This window comes from Amblyomma mixtum, chromosome 3 (genome assembly GCF_055824585.1).
Source record: "Amblyomma mixtum isolate Tamu chromosome 3, ASM5582458v1, whole genome shotgun sequence".
Lineage (NCBI taxonomy): Eukaryota > Metazoa > Arthropoda > Arachnida > Ixodida > Ixodidae > Amblyomma > Amblyomma mixtum.
In genome coordinates, this window is record NC_143014.1 from 63,830,924 (window position 1) to 63,847,036 (window position 16,113).

Sequence of the window (16,113 nt, forward strand, 5' to 3'; positions counted from 1 at the left end):
GACAGGCATACATGCATGCAAATCTGCAACGACGTAAAGGCACGTTTTTCTCGGCTACCGGTTTTATCCCGATGGGATGATCACTAATAGCTAAACCTGGTCCTCGACCTTGGACTGTTTCTGCCCTCTAAAGCGTTTCTTGTCAAACCTGTGAAGGTGTATCATCTTTTCGAGTTGATTTTGGGAGCAGCTGCTTATGGGCACTATGTTCGGGGCTAGTGTGACGCCATCAGTGTGCACATGCTGCCACTGCGCGCATAGTCATCACAAATGTTCAGTACTGCCTGCTTCTCGATGAGGCACCTAGGACTCTGAGAAAGAAATGAGAATACGCAAGTTTTGATTAATGGGGCTGTTTTGTTTCTACACAGCAGTGCATGCTTGGTTGCTGCTCACAACACTATTTTTAAACCAAATAAACTCGACTATAATTTGCTGTAGCACTTTCTTTACCTTTCCGACCTTTTGTCGAGCAAAGTTTGCTTGTTGTCTTATCTGAAAGTATTTACAGGATGTTATTCCGGCAGCTTAGAGTAAGAGGAACATGGACAGCCACGATAACTGTAGACACTGAACAATCTTTTCCAGAGACAGCTGCGTGAGGAACGCTCTGCGCTCGCTATAGCGCTGACCAGCCTAAAACATTGACCAGCGGCGCTGAACTGAGCCTATGCCTAGACGGAGACTGAAACTTGGCATTCAGGCGCACTCACCCCAATTCAAAAATGGCTGTGGCTAGAGTTCCGTCCAGACGGAACTACAATTCGCGTTAGAGTTTCGTCCAGACGGTACTGCATGTAGCGATGGGGTTCCGTCCAGACGGAACTGTATCTGACACCATACAGTTCCGTCCAGCTTTATCTGCCGCAAGAGTTATGTCAAGACGGAATTAAAGCTGGCGTTAGGGATTGGGAAACCAGTTTGCTTGCAGACTTTTGCATGTCCATTTAAAAAAGTGGCAATCCTGTTCCGCCAAATGTGTGACAGGATATTCTGCTGCATCATTTTATTTTCCAAGCAGTCAGTGAGAAATGGCAATAGAACGAGCTTTGGCTTGGGTTTGTTGGTGCGTTTGCATAATGCTTGCTGACCGTTTGTGTACGTCCTAGTCTTTTTCGCGCAACGTCATCTTGCAGCACAAACAGCGACAGGGCTTCACATCACTTCGCGAAGAGTTTCTGCACTTTGCTTCTAACAGTGTCACTTTCCCGATCGTGCATGCATGCACGGAAGTTATACCTTCGAGGATGTAACTAAACGCAGTACGCGGACAGATATTTTGGTGCCGTATACATGCGTACAGAGAACACTGGATACAGCTTTGTCAAATGGTTATTCCAGAGGCAAAGAAATGCTTTATGTGGGTAGAAATCACCCATTTTGTATAGTATGGACAGTACGGACATTAGACAGTTTTAGTTTTACGTACGTAGAACATTCACGCACGTAAACGTGAGCAGTCTACGTAGCATACGCTCGTGTCGCTTCGTACAGTTTTAGCTACATGTACGGGACGCAAACTGTGTAGATCTGCCGTAGAACCTAAAAAATGCGCTAGCATGTTGTGCCGCGCCATCTAGTACAGATAAAGAAAACTAATTTTGTTTAGTAACCACCGCGCGCTCGATTCAGGTGGCCGTGGTTTAGTCGAGCTGCTTGGAGCGGAGCCGGGCAAGCCACAGTGCGGGCGATAAATACTTTCCCCCTTTCTTCTGACAAACGTTGAGCGATTTCATTCCACCGAACTGTATATTACATGTTATCTTCAAAGGGATTGCATTCCTTCACGTCCCGCAGCTCATCTAAATCATCGTTTTTCGAGAAGCGAAGGCGCGCTGGTGTCCCACTCATGTTGGCGACGTGTGCGTATGGAGCCAAAACGTGCACCGTTTTGCTTTTCCCGCTGATTGTGCCGCGGGTCTCGCGATATCCCGCGTGGTTTTGAGCTTCGCGTGGTCTCGTGAGACCATCGGCACACTCGTTGCTATGACGACCACGAACGCTTCTCCGCCAGGCTTAGGAGCTGCTGAAACGGCTTTCTATGTGGAAAACAAAAGCTAGTTCTCACCTAAAACTTCATGCGAGAGCAAGAATGGACCAACTGAAGGCAAATACAGCAGTTTACAGCACGATACCACGTCGAGGGATTAGCGACGAAGCTGTTATCGTCGTGAAGCGGGCGGGCAGGGCGCCGCCATCTTGCCAACGCCACGTATGCAAGCAACGTGAAGACCGCAACGCGAAGATCCGAATCTCACGTCGTCCGTGCGACTCACGCAGACACTTCACGTTCTGCGCATGCACACTGGTGACCCGTAAGCGCTCTACGTACGTGAAGCTTCAACGTACGTGAAGCTTCTACGTACGTGAAACTAAAACTGTCTATTGTATGGACGGAACTCTAGCTGCAGTAAATATTCCGTCTGGACGGAACTGCAGAAGCAGCAAATGTTCCGTCTGGACGGAACGCTAGACACTCCGTTCAAAAATTCCAAGCGGATGTTTTTTCAGCATAGTATTTATTTAAGTGACCAAGTGGAAGTTGTGCTAGGACTACATAAAGAAACAAATAATTAACAATTATACCAACACTCCAAAGTCATGCATTAAAAAGCTATAGCCATAATTTAGCGCATGTGATAGGGCAGGGGTGGCCATACAGGCATATGCAAAGAGCCATAAAAAATATAATATTTTCAGTGAAGAGCTGCAATATAAAGGGGGGAGTACCTATTTTTTATTTCTTGCAACGAAGCTGACGGTAACAGTGTATTCCACACATGCAGCGATTGCTCAGTGTGCCTCTGCATTGCGATGCCTCATCCGTGAAGCAAGTACCGTGAAGTCCGCCTCGAATGTCGTGGTTGCAGTATAGAGCAGCTCAGTTAGATTTTCGTCCTTAAGGGGTAAAGGTCGCACGCTGTTTTGATTTCACCGCTTCCACTCTTTTCACTCTAGAACATAAGAGAAGCTCTCTTTAGAGACAGAAATGGGAGTGGGGAGAAGAGGGGAGGGGGGGGGGGCTATAAATTCCAGAGAGTTGCGAGCTGCACTGGGACCCACGAGCAGCCACAGTTTGGCATCCCCTCTGACAGGGCTTAGTTGCACTCTACTGTTGCCGTCATTCCAGTTATTACGATGTGTTGACCTATGTGCCTATTATAACGAATGAATCACTTTAGGCAGTTAGGTTAATTAATTAGTATCGCTGTTTATGCTTTGAAATGTATGTCTTTCTTTTACGCTTGACCCAAGAACTAACTGTTGGCTAATAAGTACGACAGTGTTGTGCGTACAGTCCGCGTCACCCTTGTGCAGAGAGCTCGAAAAGTGTGCAATATGCATTAAAAATTGAAATTATAAAGATTCCCACGGTTTCCGGGAAATGTTCTCATGTCCATGTTACATGCAGGCCTATGTGGCTCTACTTCTCCGCAAGCGTTGCCTCTTTAAAGAAGAAGCGGCCGCCAGATGTCGATTTTTATGCAGACAATGCACTCGAGCGCTCTACACAAGGGTGACGTGGATTGTATATTTTGCGTCAAGCGTGGGCGCAAAATAAAAGCTTCAAACATCGATCTCCAATTCAAAGTACAGGATTTATTTAGCCGGTGTCGAAGGAGGCACTAAATCAAGCGATGCGCAGTGAAGTCTGAGAAATTCTTGTTGATTAATTGGGCGAGAATCCAAACTAATCCAGTCGCTCAAAGCACTCTGTAGAGCGTCCTAGAACTGCATCTGCATGTTAACTCGTGATACAAGTGCGTTTTTTATATGCCACTCATTATAAGGTGCCGCAGGTTGCCCTTGAGCAAAAGTTCTAATTATTTTAAAAGACAGACGCTGGCATTCCACGACGAGTTTACCTGCACCCGCAGAGTTATTGGATGAAGGATAAGTTTTCTCCGCGCGTGCATCCACTGGAGGCGTCTGTGCGTGCACGTGCGAGCCCCAGTCGCGCAATCTCGGCAACATCGGTACGCTGTTGCGTCCCGAGCCTGATATGTCGAGCCTTGCGTCTTCCTCGCCCCCTCCGGTCCGGGTGGCGGGAGGAAGAAGACATCTGGCGCGCGCGGACAGCCGCCTAATTGGCGGGTGCGTGCTGGCACCTGCGAAGTGAGCGCCCGGCTCTTCTCCAGAGCGCGGTGACTCACGGCGCCGCGCCCGCGATCTGCGGCGGCAGGCATTAGCGCGCGCGTGCACGCGCCTCCCCGCGCGTTACAGGTTCGGCGGCGGTGCGCTCGGTAGGGCGTGTTGCTTCTTCCGGCGTGCGTGTCGACGCAGAGCCAGCCCCGAGGCACGCCATGCCTGTCGCTGCCTGACGAGCGCTGCCACATCCAGGGGCGTGCCGGGCTCTGGCGAGCGATGAGAAACAACACGCGGCTCCTCCCGCCACTGAATTCGGGGCATTAGCGGCCGGGGAGGAGAGCCCCGCATGCAGGCCTGCGCCTCACGTCGCTTCCCAGGCGACGAAAACGACTGCGCCACGCACGGACATCAGGCCTCCGCCTATCGCGTATTCCTCGCGCAGTGGGCTCAGGTGCAGCACCCCACCCGTCAGCAAAGCAGCTGCTCTCCGTGCTTTTCAGGCACCTACGAGAGTTTCGCGCTTCGAGACTACAAACTGAACGGAATCAAACGAGTCGTTTGCAACTGGTAGACATGAACTGGTATAAAAAAAAGTCCTTGATTCCGAAGTTGCTACAGCGGTTATGCTCAGAATGCGTGATGCACGAATTGCTAAATTTCTCAGTCCTAAAACACAGCGGTCCGTTCAGAAGAGGTGTAAGGACGTCGACTTCATATACTCTCTACAACCTCGTGCGCAGTCTGAGAAAAGCTCAACTGGATCAAATAATACGCTCGGAATATAGGCTGCAGGTAGGCCCCAACCACTTCCCACTACGCTCGGGCCGAAGAAGGGTGAGAGATTGCGGCTTCCGCGCATGCCGCGCTGATTCCACTGCGCCGTCGCAATGCAGCAAGAGCACAACCAACCATAAGCCACGAATGCAGTCTAAGGCGGTTGCAGGTGCCGCATGCGGTTCATGCTCGAGCGTAAATGCGAGGCTTTCGCCAGCAGCCTTCGCCGGCTGACGCGTCGGCCCCTTCTGTTTTGATCCCCTTGTGCATGTACAACGTTCGCTGTCTCTCCAAGCGACGGCCGCCTGCTTCCGCTTGGATTATTTGAGCGCGATTCGGTGCAGTCGGCGTTCCTCTGTAGCTCTCCGACTTTCATGAGCAATAAGTTTTGAAAGAAGCATCTTCATTTTGCTTCATATTTTGAGTACGAAACCAAGCAGACGGCATTTTCTCTTCGTGAACTGCTCATCAGCACCCAGCATTACACACGACAGGCCGTCATGACTTTGTTAAATGACCTGAGGCCAGGTGAAGTTCCTTTTATGACTGAACAAAGCCCCTGCGCAGGGCAATGACAACACCTCCCGACGCAAAGGTGAAAGGCGAATCACGAACTGGTTGCACGCAAAAAAAAAAGAAGAAAGCTTAGTGGGCCCAGGCGCAATGGTTACCCTCGAATGAAATTTTTAAAAAAGGCATGTTGAGGTTACTAATCGGTTTCAGAAAGCCAGTCGCCCAGAAGTGCGTTTTACAGAAATTTAGCATTCCATGTCACATCAGATGCAACATGCTCAGAACTGAAATTTCCAACGGACACTCCTGCCGAGAGAATTTTCTTTAGGTGACAGGAAGTAAACACACTGCGTTGACCAAGAATGACAGAAATCTATATCCCTCAATCCTTTCACACTTGATACACGTCCCCAGCCCACTCCCGCCTACCTTCACCCTATAAAGGCGCCCTCTAACCTCCTACGACACAACTCTACCTTCGAGAAGCACCACCCATCACCCAACCATCCACCTCCCCTCTCCACAAGGCTTTCACCCTCTAGAAGACCACGCATCAGCGGAACGAAAAAACTGAGGAGAGATCAATTGGATTGATGCGGAGGAAATGCGACAGCATACATTTCTCTCTTCACTTCCTTTGTGATATCGTTCTGCAGACTAGAGCACGAACTATGCCACTATTACTGCTACTTCCAACTTCACCAAGCCACCATCATCGCTAGAACCCAATCACTATCACTTGCAACTGAAGCGTCCTTACCAAGTTGCTATCGCCGACGTTGCATTATAGCCGGCATGACATTATAGCCTGTGTTTAATTCTAGCTGGTGTTATACCAGGTCACATGTGGAGTGGTTGCAGGTGTAGAGCAGGAACTCCCACTAAACGCACCCTGCCACATTAGGCATGTGGAGGCTTCACACATACGCCGAAGCCGATGCCGGACAGTTTACACCGTCATGGCTGATCTGAAGCCCTCGCATTAAAAGCGAAAAAGACATCGAATTCAAAGCCATGGTGGGGTAGCCAGCTTCCCTCCAGAAGCACCAGCCACCTCTCCACCCCACTCCTAGGTGGGGGCTGCCCACCCACCCAACTCATGCTCGACCCACATTCGCCCACCTTCAGCCTCCGGAAGTATTGTGTCCGGTGTGTGACGCCTCGCTTGGAGTAAAAGCATTAATTGCAGTAAAATCATCAAGTAATCATCGAGGGCAATCAAATCTGGCTACTTACGAAGAATTGCCCCACCAAATGTCTGATCACACGGTAATTTTTGTATTATATATTCCTCCCACTTCATTAGGCTTAATAATGCCTTCCTGACTGTTTTCTCTCATCCTCGATTCTACTTCGGCTTTTATGGAGGACCGAACACTGTCAGTCGCAGTCCTCCACTCCGACCAACGGTCCCAACTGTACCGTATAATACGCTGAATGCTGAACAAAGTGCACTGTACTGCCCTGCCCTGCCCTGCACTGCACTTCACAGCACTGCACTGCACTGCACTGCACTGTACTGTACTGTACTGTACAGTACTTTACTGTACTGCTCTGCACTACACTGCACTGCACTGCACTGTACTGTACTGTACTGCACTGCACTGCACTGTACTGTACTGTACTGTACTGTACTGTACTGTACTGTACTGTACTGTACTGTACTGCACTGCACTGCACTGCACTGCACTGTACTGTACTGTACTGTACTGTACTGTACTGTACTGTATTGTACTGTACTGTACTGTACTGTACTGCACTGCACTGCACTGCACTGTACTGTACTGTACTGTACTGTACTGTACTGTACTGCACTGCACTGCACTGCACTGCACTGCACTGTACTGTACTGTACTGTACAGTACTGTACTGTACTGTACTGTACTGCACTGCACTGCACTGTACTGTACTGTACTGTACTGTACTGTACTGCACTGCACTGCACTGCACTGCACTGCACTGCGCTGCGCTGTACTGTACTGTACTGCACTGCACTGCACTGCACTGCACTGCACTGTACTGTACTGTACTGTACTGTACTGTACTGTACTGTACTGTACTGTACTGCACTGCACTGCACTGCACTGTACTGCACTGCACTGCACTGTACTGCACTGCACTGCACTGCACTGTGCTGTGCTGTGCTGTGCTGTACTGTACTGTACTGCACTATACTGCACTGCACTGCACTGTAATGTACTGTACTGCACTGCACTGCACAGCACTGCACTATACTGTAATGCACTGCACTGTATTAACATTCCACGCTTAAGTATAATGTTGTCCTGTACTCAACTAATAAGCAGGAAATTCCTGAATCCACTGTGTGGGAAACTTTGGTTCCACGCGGGTGTTTAATAAGGTAAACATTTAGGAGTTAGCGAGTCGTCAGTTTACAAATTCCGGAGGGAAAAGTGCGACAACGTCAACGTGGCACTTAGCCGAACTTTCCGAACATCAGCCTTGTTTCATACCTTCCTGGTCGCAGTAACGGGCGAACTGGGTGGTGATTCGGTTAATCTAAACATGTGTCGTCACCTCTGTACGTCCGATGCGAAGGCGACATAAGCGATGAAGCGCCTCTTGATGCCTACATGGCTTCCATTCCTCTAGGATTAGCTTAACCAGTTGCCGTTTCTTGTTCACTTCATTATCCCATACATCCTGCCGTTTAGCTCTGTTTACTGCACACAGACTTCAACCAATCTTAATGGGATAAGTTTATTTCTTCTTCTTAAGCGTTACGAGCTCGCGAGGAACATGCACCAACTCTCTCCTTGCTGCTGATTCCAAAGTAACTTATTACAAAACCTTATTATATGTCCTTGCTTTTCAGCTGTTATTACATTGTGTAGGATGTCTCCTAGCAAAGGTTGAGTTGCCTTTTCGGAGTGGAGTACTGTGGCTAGACTGAAAGAGTTGGTCTAGATAGTAATGATGTCAGTAATCTCATTTATATATTGTCACGACCAGAGGAGCCGTGAAGGTAGACGTCGGGAAGAACTTAAGGCCGGGAGCCTTCTTTTAATTATGGAGCCAGCTTCCACGACACAGAACAGAACAGCGCGCCACGAGAGCCCACCGCCGCTGCGTCGTCGTCTTCGACTCAGCGCGGAGGCCGCGCAGCGCGTTAGGCGCGTGGCATTATTCCCCCCCCCCCCCCGCGAAAGCAAACATCGTCTCGATGTGGAATGGGGTATGTACAGTGAGGGGAGGAGGAACGAAAAAAAAAAAGACTGGGGGTGAGGTGAACTATACAGTGCACGCTAGATGAACATGCAGGGAGAGTCAAGTTCACACGTGGGGTAAGGGGAAAAGGTACGAAACAGCGTGAACACAGCGCTCAGTCACAGCGGAGCTAGTTTTCCCGACGAGGGCTCGAGGAACCACGTTGTCCTGAGGCGAAACGGGACCCAGAGGGCGAAGACCGGCGTGGAGAGGGCGATCGCGACTCGCGGCGCGGAGGAGATGGTGAACTACGCTGGCGGGTGACATACTCGGCGATGTCTTGAGGGCGCTCTCCAGGGCGTGGACGGGGGCTGTCGACAGAAAAACCGCGTAGTCCCATTTCGCGATAGGGGCACCGCCGGTAGAGATGGCCGGCCTCACCACAGTGGTAGCAGAGCGGGCGTTGATCCGGAGTGCGCCAGAGGTCAGTCTTCCGCGGTGCCTGGCGCCGATCCGCCCAGTAAGGAGTCGGCTGGGCAGAGTGCACCGCGACCAATGGTGCGGTGTAAGGCGAAGGGCCAGGAGATGGGGCCGCGCGGCGCACGACGTCCGCGTACGTGACTGGCTGGACAGGAGTCGGGTACGGCGCGGGATCGTATGGGGTCGGTTGCGGCGCCGGCACAGCTGCAGCGTCTTGTGCCCTGAGTGCCTGTCGGACTTCCTCGCGGATGACGCTGGTGACGGAATCGACGCGAGGGGCAAAGGTGGCTTGAAGGTGCTGCAGCTCCTCGCGGACCACGGAACGGATGAGTTCGCGAAGGGAGTCCGGATTCGTCCTGGGATCATGGTCGAACCGGTCCAACGTTGATAGAGTCGACGTTTGGCGCAGTTGCCGGTCGTACTGATGGGATCTTTGCTGCAGCAATTTCTGCATGTGTACGGCGTCGGCCAGGAACTCCGCGACGGTGTTGGGCGGGTTCCGCACGAGGCCGGAAAAGAGCTGTTCTTTTACGCCGCGCATCAGGTGCCGCAGCTTTTTTTCTTCAGGCATGGCCGGATCGGCGCGATGGCAAAGACGCTTCACATCCTCGACGTACATGGCAACACCCTCATTGGGAAGCTGAATTCGAGAGGACAGTGCACGTTCTGCGCTCTCCCGGCGGTCGCTGTTGGCGTACGTACTCAGGAGCTGACGTCGAAAGTCCGGCCACGTAGAGAAAGTAGTCTCATGGTTTTCGAACCACGTTCGTGCAGAGTCTTCAAGGCTGAAGTAAACGTTACGCAGCTTTGTAGCGTCGTCCCAGCAGTTAAAGGTCGCGACCCGTTCGTAGTGAGCCAACCAGTCTTCGGCATCTTCAAACAGGTCGCCGTGAAAGGGCTTAGGCGTGCGTGGAGTCTGAAGGGTGAGATAGGTGGGGCTGGCTGCAGGGACAGTTGTAGGCAGGGCGGGCAGTGGCGTCGCCATGAGTGGAGTGGTAGTTGAAGGCGCGCTGACAATAGGAAGGGCCTCGGGGGGCAGGCCGCGGATCCTCCGGCTGGCACGATGGACAGGGGTGGTCACAAGAGGCGGACGCGTCGAGTCGTCCTCAGGAGTAGGGAGCATCGGCCGCACATCCACCAGTGTCACGACCAGAGGAGCCGTGAAGGTAGACGTCGGGAAGAACCCAAGACCGGGAGCCTTCTTTTAATTATGGAGCCAGCTTCCACGACACAGAACAGAACAGCGCGCCACGAGAGCCCACCGCCGCTTCGTCGTCGTCTTCGACTCAGCGCGGAGGCCGCGCGGCGCGTTAGGCGCGTGGCAATAACTTTTTCTACAGCCACAGAAGGACCATAACATTCAGCAGTGAAAATCGATGCGTACTGAAGTATCCTTACTTTTTTCTCCCATGTATATTGTACTACTACCACTCTTCTAACTCAAAAAGTACGTAACGCTCAGTTAGGTTTATTTTCAAGTACTTACACTTGCAGCGAGTTTTTCATGAATCAATCATTTTATGGATACCAAGGAAAATCTAATATATAATTATTCGTGCGTGAAATGGCCTTTTCAGTCGTTGTTGTTGAGCACTAAAAGCTAGGAGCTGTGAGTTGGTTTTAATTTTGTAACCTATCATCACGAATGCGATTCTACCTGATAGTAAACGAAGCAGTGGCCGCCTTCAGTTAACGCTTGCATTTTTTATCTACACATGGTTTCTTGCAAACATAATCTCAGAGCGCACACGTTCATTTAGCGAGACCCAAAACGCGAAGTTCGAAGAATAAGAGGCCAAACTGGACCAAACTAAAGCAGGAACTGAATGCAGTCTTTTATTGTAGGTGATGAAGAGCATGTTTTCAGCAATGCCAGTAATTTCAGCTAAATATTTTCTTTATTTGCAAATACAAAGTGATCAGCCAGTCAAACCATTGCACGCAAGCCGAATGTATAGTCTCAGGGTAAAGAGACATTGTTTCTCTAATGAGAAGAAATAAAATCTAGATATTCGAAAAAGAGTGACAACTTTCCGAATATGGAGTGATAAAAGCTGTATTAGAAAGAGCGATACATCTTCGAGCAGTGGGCTAGAATAAAAAAAAAATTGGAGCAGATTCGTTAAAGCAGGAAGAAAAGAAAACTCGAAACTAGGTTTAATTTTATGAAAGCTCAGTCATATTAAAAGTTCGTTTCAATTCAGTTTTTTCATGTGTTGCCACTTGGGTGAGTTATTATCGCTGATTACAACCTCAAATACCAGCAAGATGTCTTCACAATTAAGGCAGAACAAAGGCCAGGGGTAGATCCGTAATAAGCCTTCCCTGTCTGCAGACATGAATTCAGAACACTATATCATTGGCAAATTAAATTTTATGTTGTTTATGAAGAGCACGTTATTCACAGAAAATATAAATGTAAGATAAATTTTCTGTCTTTACTTTAGAGCGGCCTAAGATTTGTCGCTAATTCCCTTTTTGTTTGCGACAAAATAGAGAAAATCAACTGAATGAAACGTAATGATTACAAAGCTTCGGCACCGTAGTCATCTCGCTGCAGTGGAATGTCAAAAAATAGCGAGTAGGGCAATGCTAAAAAGCGAGGGTAAACAGAAAAACAACCAATAGGTCGGGCGCAGGAACCACAATTTTAATTCGTCGCTAAAAGCTGTTTCACTACAAGAATTAGGACATCAATCAAAATATTTTCGGACAAAAACGAAAAAAAGAAAGTGCGCCACGCATGAACCCATTTCCGAGAGCACGTTCCAGACAAAAAAAACAACAAAAAAACTGAGTTCCCGCCACATAGCTTGTTGCGCCGACAGCCCAGGAGAAATACGTACTTCCGAACGGGCATGAAGAGTGCGCGCGCAGCGCACTGCGGTGGTGCCGCCCTTTGCGGGGAGTTTAATAGCCTATCAAGACGCCCGCTGAAGCGCGTTCCACCTTCTACGCGCAGATTTCGCCTCGGCAGCCGACACTCAACAGAATGAAGCACTTGCTTCAGAAAGAGAAACTGCCGCCGGGGCTGTTAACTTTTTTTTTTCTTTTGGAGGACGCAAGACACACACACAACAAAAAACAAATGCCCAAGACACAATAACAACGCGAAATACTTCGTACAAGACGAAAAGGAAAATGAAGCGAGAGAGAAGCGCGCTAATGCGTCCCCCATATTGGCCTCAGCGTAGATCTCACAACGCCGTAAAGTGGAGGCGAGGCCCAAGGCGACGACTTTGACGTCGCCGTCGTTCGGCCCGCGCTTCTGCTTTGTGCGCTTTCTTTGCTTTTTAATTACACGCTTCAATTGAAGGGTGCGGCGCCACTGCACACTGCTCGAGGGAGGGGGACGTGACCTTGTCTCGTGCTGCCGGCCCGGCCGCAGCTCCTGGTCCTAGGAACCTCCCCCACTCTTTTCGTGCGTTTTGTTTCCGGGCGCGAGTCGGTCGGAACGCGCACCGGTGACGTCATAATGACAATAATCAGGCCCGAGCGAGAAAGTCGTTATTTCGAGTGCGTCGCGGCACGTTCGTCCCCGTTGCTGTTTCTCCCCAGTTAGCGGCGGAGCTGGCCCTCTCGGTTCCATCATTCTCTTCCTTTTTTTCTCCCTTTTTGTTGCTGCCAGTGTGCTTTATTTCTTGCTTCTTTTGTCTTCCATTTGCCTCCTAGCTAGGACCGTCTTACTGCGGCCGCAAAAGAGGCGCCATCTAACGTGAACTAAAATCACCTCTCCCTCCTCCCGCCGCGCGGGGTTTCGATCTGCGAGCACGGCTCTGGACCCTCCTGTGCTTCGGGACCAGTCCTGGCGGCGGCCACCGAAGGAAGAAAGCAAAAGCAGCGGCCCCCGAAGGCGGAGGGATTTATTTCACCGCCACTGTATATGCTGGGGATTGGAAAAAATGGCAAAGGAGAGTGTTCTCCCTCGGTTTTTCCGCAATAGCCTATCATTTTCGGGCCGAAAAGATGTGGGGCGGCGAGATGCGGAACGCCGAGCCGCCGCCGCCGGCTGAGCGCGTGGAACAGAGACACACGAAAGAGAGGAGGGCAAAGGGAGGGCGAGGAGGGTGAAGCACCGGTGCATGGGAGGCCGAGAACGGCCAGAGACAAAATCTTGTCGGAGCCCCGGAGCCGCCGTGGGGTTATCACCGGCTTGCGGACCTGTTGTACAAAGAAAGTTCGACAAGGAGATCCCCTCTAAGACCTCCGAGGTAGGATTGCGCTCGCTCCCCGTAGGCGAGCCGCCGGAGATGAACCGCACGAGAACGCAAAGGGCGCGAAATGAAAGCTTCGCTCGGATGAGTGGCCAAGGGATGATTCCTTCCCCCCAACTCCTCGCGCCCTTCTGCCGTGCGAAGCAGATGTAATTACGATAGTAGCTCGGAGTGAACGAGGAGATCTCTAAAAGGGCAAAGTAAGGGAGAACAGGGGTGATTACAAAAGATGACAAGATGATGAAAGAGAAGTCGGGACGTCATTTCGAAGCACAGATGAGCCGAACGACGTTGGAGTCTTGCGGCTCGAAACAAAGATGCAACATAGCGACCACTTTGACAAAGAGGTATTGGCGAAGTTCTCTTACTTCGACTTAATAGCGACAAGTAGTACACGACTGTGTGCGGCTCAACCCATAGCATTCGTAACTTACCCAAAGCTAGGAAGTATTGACACATTGTCGGCCTCATTTAGCGAGGCGTGCTCGGTAACTACATGGTTAGGAAACGAGCAGCGAAAAAGTACCAGCGCAATGCCGAAAATGACACGCAGCGTATACGATGGAGCATGGATTTCCATTCGCCTTATTCGCAGGCGATGCCAGCTACATGCCCTCTTGTTCATGTGCACCGTTTTATGCAACGGCATATGCCAGTCAGACTTCAGTTATAAATTACAGCTTTTTAACAATACCTCTTTCTTTGCCAAGTAAGTTTCAACCGAAGCAAATGTCCGTCTTAATCATCATCATCACCCTGACTACGCCCATTGCAGGGCAAAAGCATCTCCCATATCTCTCCAATTAACTCTGTCCTGTACCAGCTGCGGCCATCCTATCACCGCATATTTCTTGATCTCATCTGCCTACCCAACTTCCTGCCGCCCCTGCTATGCTTGCCTTTTCTTGGAATCCATTCCGTTACTCTTAAAGACCATCTGTTATCTTTCCTTCGCATCACATGCCCTGCAGACACCCACTTCTTCCTCTTTATTTCGACTAGGATGTCGTTAACTCTAGTTTCTTCCCTCACTAACTCTGCCGTCTTTCTGTCTCTTAACGTTACACCTATTATTTCCCTTTCAACAGCGCGCTGAGTGGTCTTCAATTTCAGTTGAACCGTTTTTGTTAGCCTCCACGTTTCAGCCCCTTAGGTGATACTGCGGTTGTGTACTTTTCTCTTGAGGAGTATTAGTAAACTGCCGTTTATCATCTGAGAGAACCTGCCAAATACGCTCCATCTCATTCTTATTCTTCTAGTAATTTCACTTTCGGGATTCGGATCTACGGTCACTATCTTTCCTAAGTAGACGTATTTCATTACCACTTAAAGCACTTTCATTTTTTTTATCCCCTCACCCCTTTCTCCCCCGTGTAGGGCAGCAGAACGATTATTCAGCAGGCTAACCTCCCTGCCTTTCCTCTTCTTCCACCTCCCCGTCCTCCTTTCAGCACCTCGCTACTAATTGCAAACTGCTGATCTCTTCCAAGACTGTTGAATGTTACTTAGGTTTTCTGCATACAAATTTTTCGACCCATCGTTCTCATCTGCCTTTCTGACTCATTGATCACTCTTTGCAATTAATCTCCTGAGTGACTTTGCAAAGCAACGTCATCACCTAATCGAAGATAACTAAGGTATTCTCTATTAACTCTATCCCCAACCGTTCCCAATCCAGGCCTGTAAATACCTCCTGTAAACAAGCGGTGAATAGCATTGGCGGGATCGTGTCTCTCCCTGCCTGACATCCTTCCTCATTGAAATTTTATGCTGATTTTATGGAGTACTATGGTAGCTATGTAGCCGTTATAGATATTTTCCAGTATTTTCGCACAACACTCTTCTACACTTTGATTCCGCAACGCCTGCATGACTTATGAGGTTTCGACCGAGTCAAATGCTTTCTCGTAATCTATGAAGGCTATATACAGGGGTTGGTTATAGTCTGCACATTTGTCTATCACCTGACTGATAGTGGGACTATGGTATAATTTCGAGTATCCTTTACGAAAGCCTGCCTGATCATTTGAATGATTAAGGTTGTCCTTACTCTATTAGCGATTACCTTAGTAAATACCTTGTAGACAACAGACAGCAAGCTGATCGGTCTGTAATTTTTCAAGCCCTTGACATCTGCTCTCTTACGGATTAAGATTACGTTAACGTTCTTCCGAGCTTCTAGTACGCTCGAGGTCATAAGGCATTGCATATGCAGGGTGCCTAGATTTTCTAGCACAATCTGCCCCTCCATCCTTCAACAGGTCTGCTGTTACCTGATTTTTAACAGCTGCTTTCCCCCTTTGCATTGTTCCTAATGCTTTCTTTACTTCCTTTTTCGTTGCTGGTGGGATGTCCCGTTGCTGTGTGATACTGCGTATCTCATCTACATCCTCATTACATAATCTGCTGTATAGATTTGAGTAGAACTCTTCGGCTACGATAACTATCTTATCCATGTTGATAACCGTACAAGAAAAACTTCCAGCATGCGCAGGCACTTGTACGATCCAACAGAAGCATAAAAATGTAGCTGTGTTCGCCCAGCAACTCACAGGTGCCCTCACTGCGGCGCTGCACCGGACATTTGTGATGTGCGGCACCTGTTGTGGACTTTCCCAGCGACGGCCCCTATTAGAAAACGGCTGCTCAGGGAGGTCGGCCTGTGGTGGAACCGCGACGGGGACTATGTGAAGTGGACTATGGACAATCACTTCACCAGCAGCCTATGCGAGTACCTCGCCGAAACTGGTCTACACTCCTTCTTTTAACTTTCTGTAACCTACATTCCACTCCCCCTTTTATCAACTTATGCCTCATGGCAGACTTCTCGAATAAAAAAAAAATGTATGAAGAAGGCAAGCAAGGACGGGGCCAG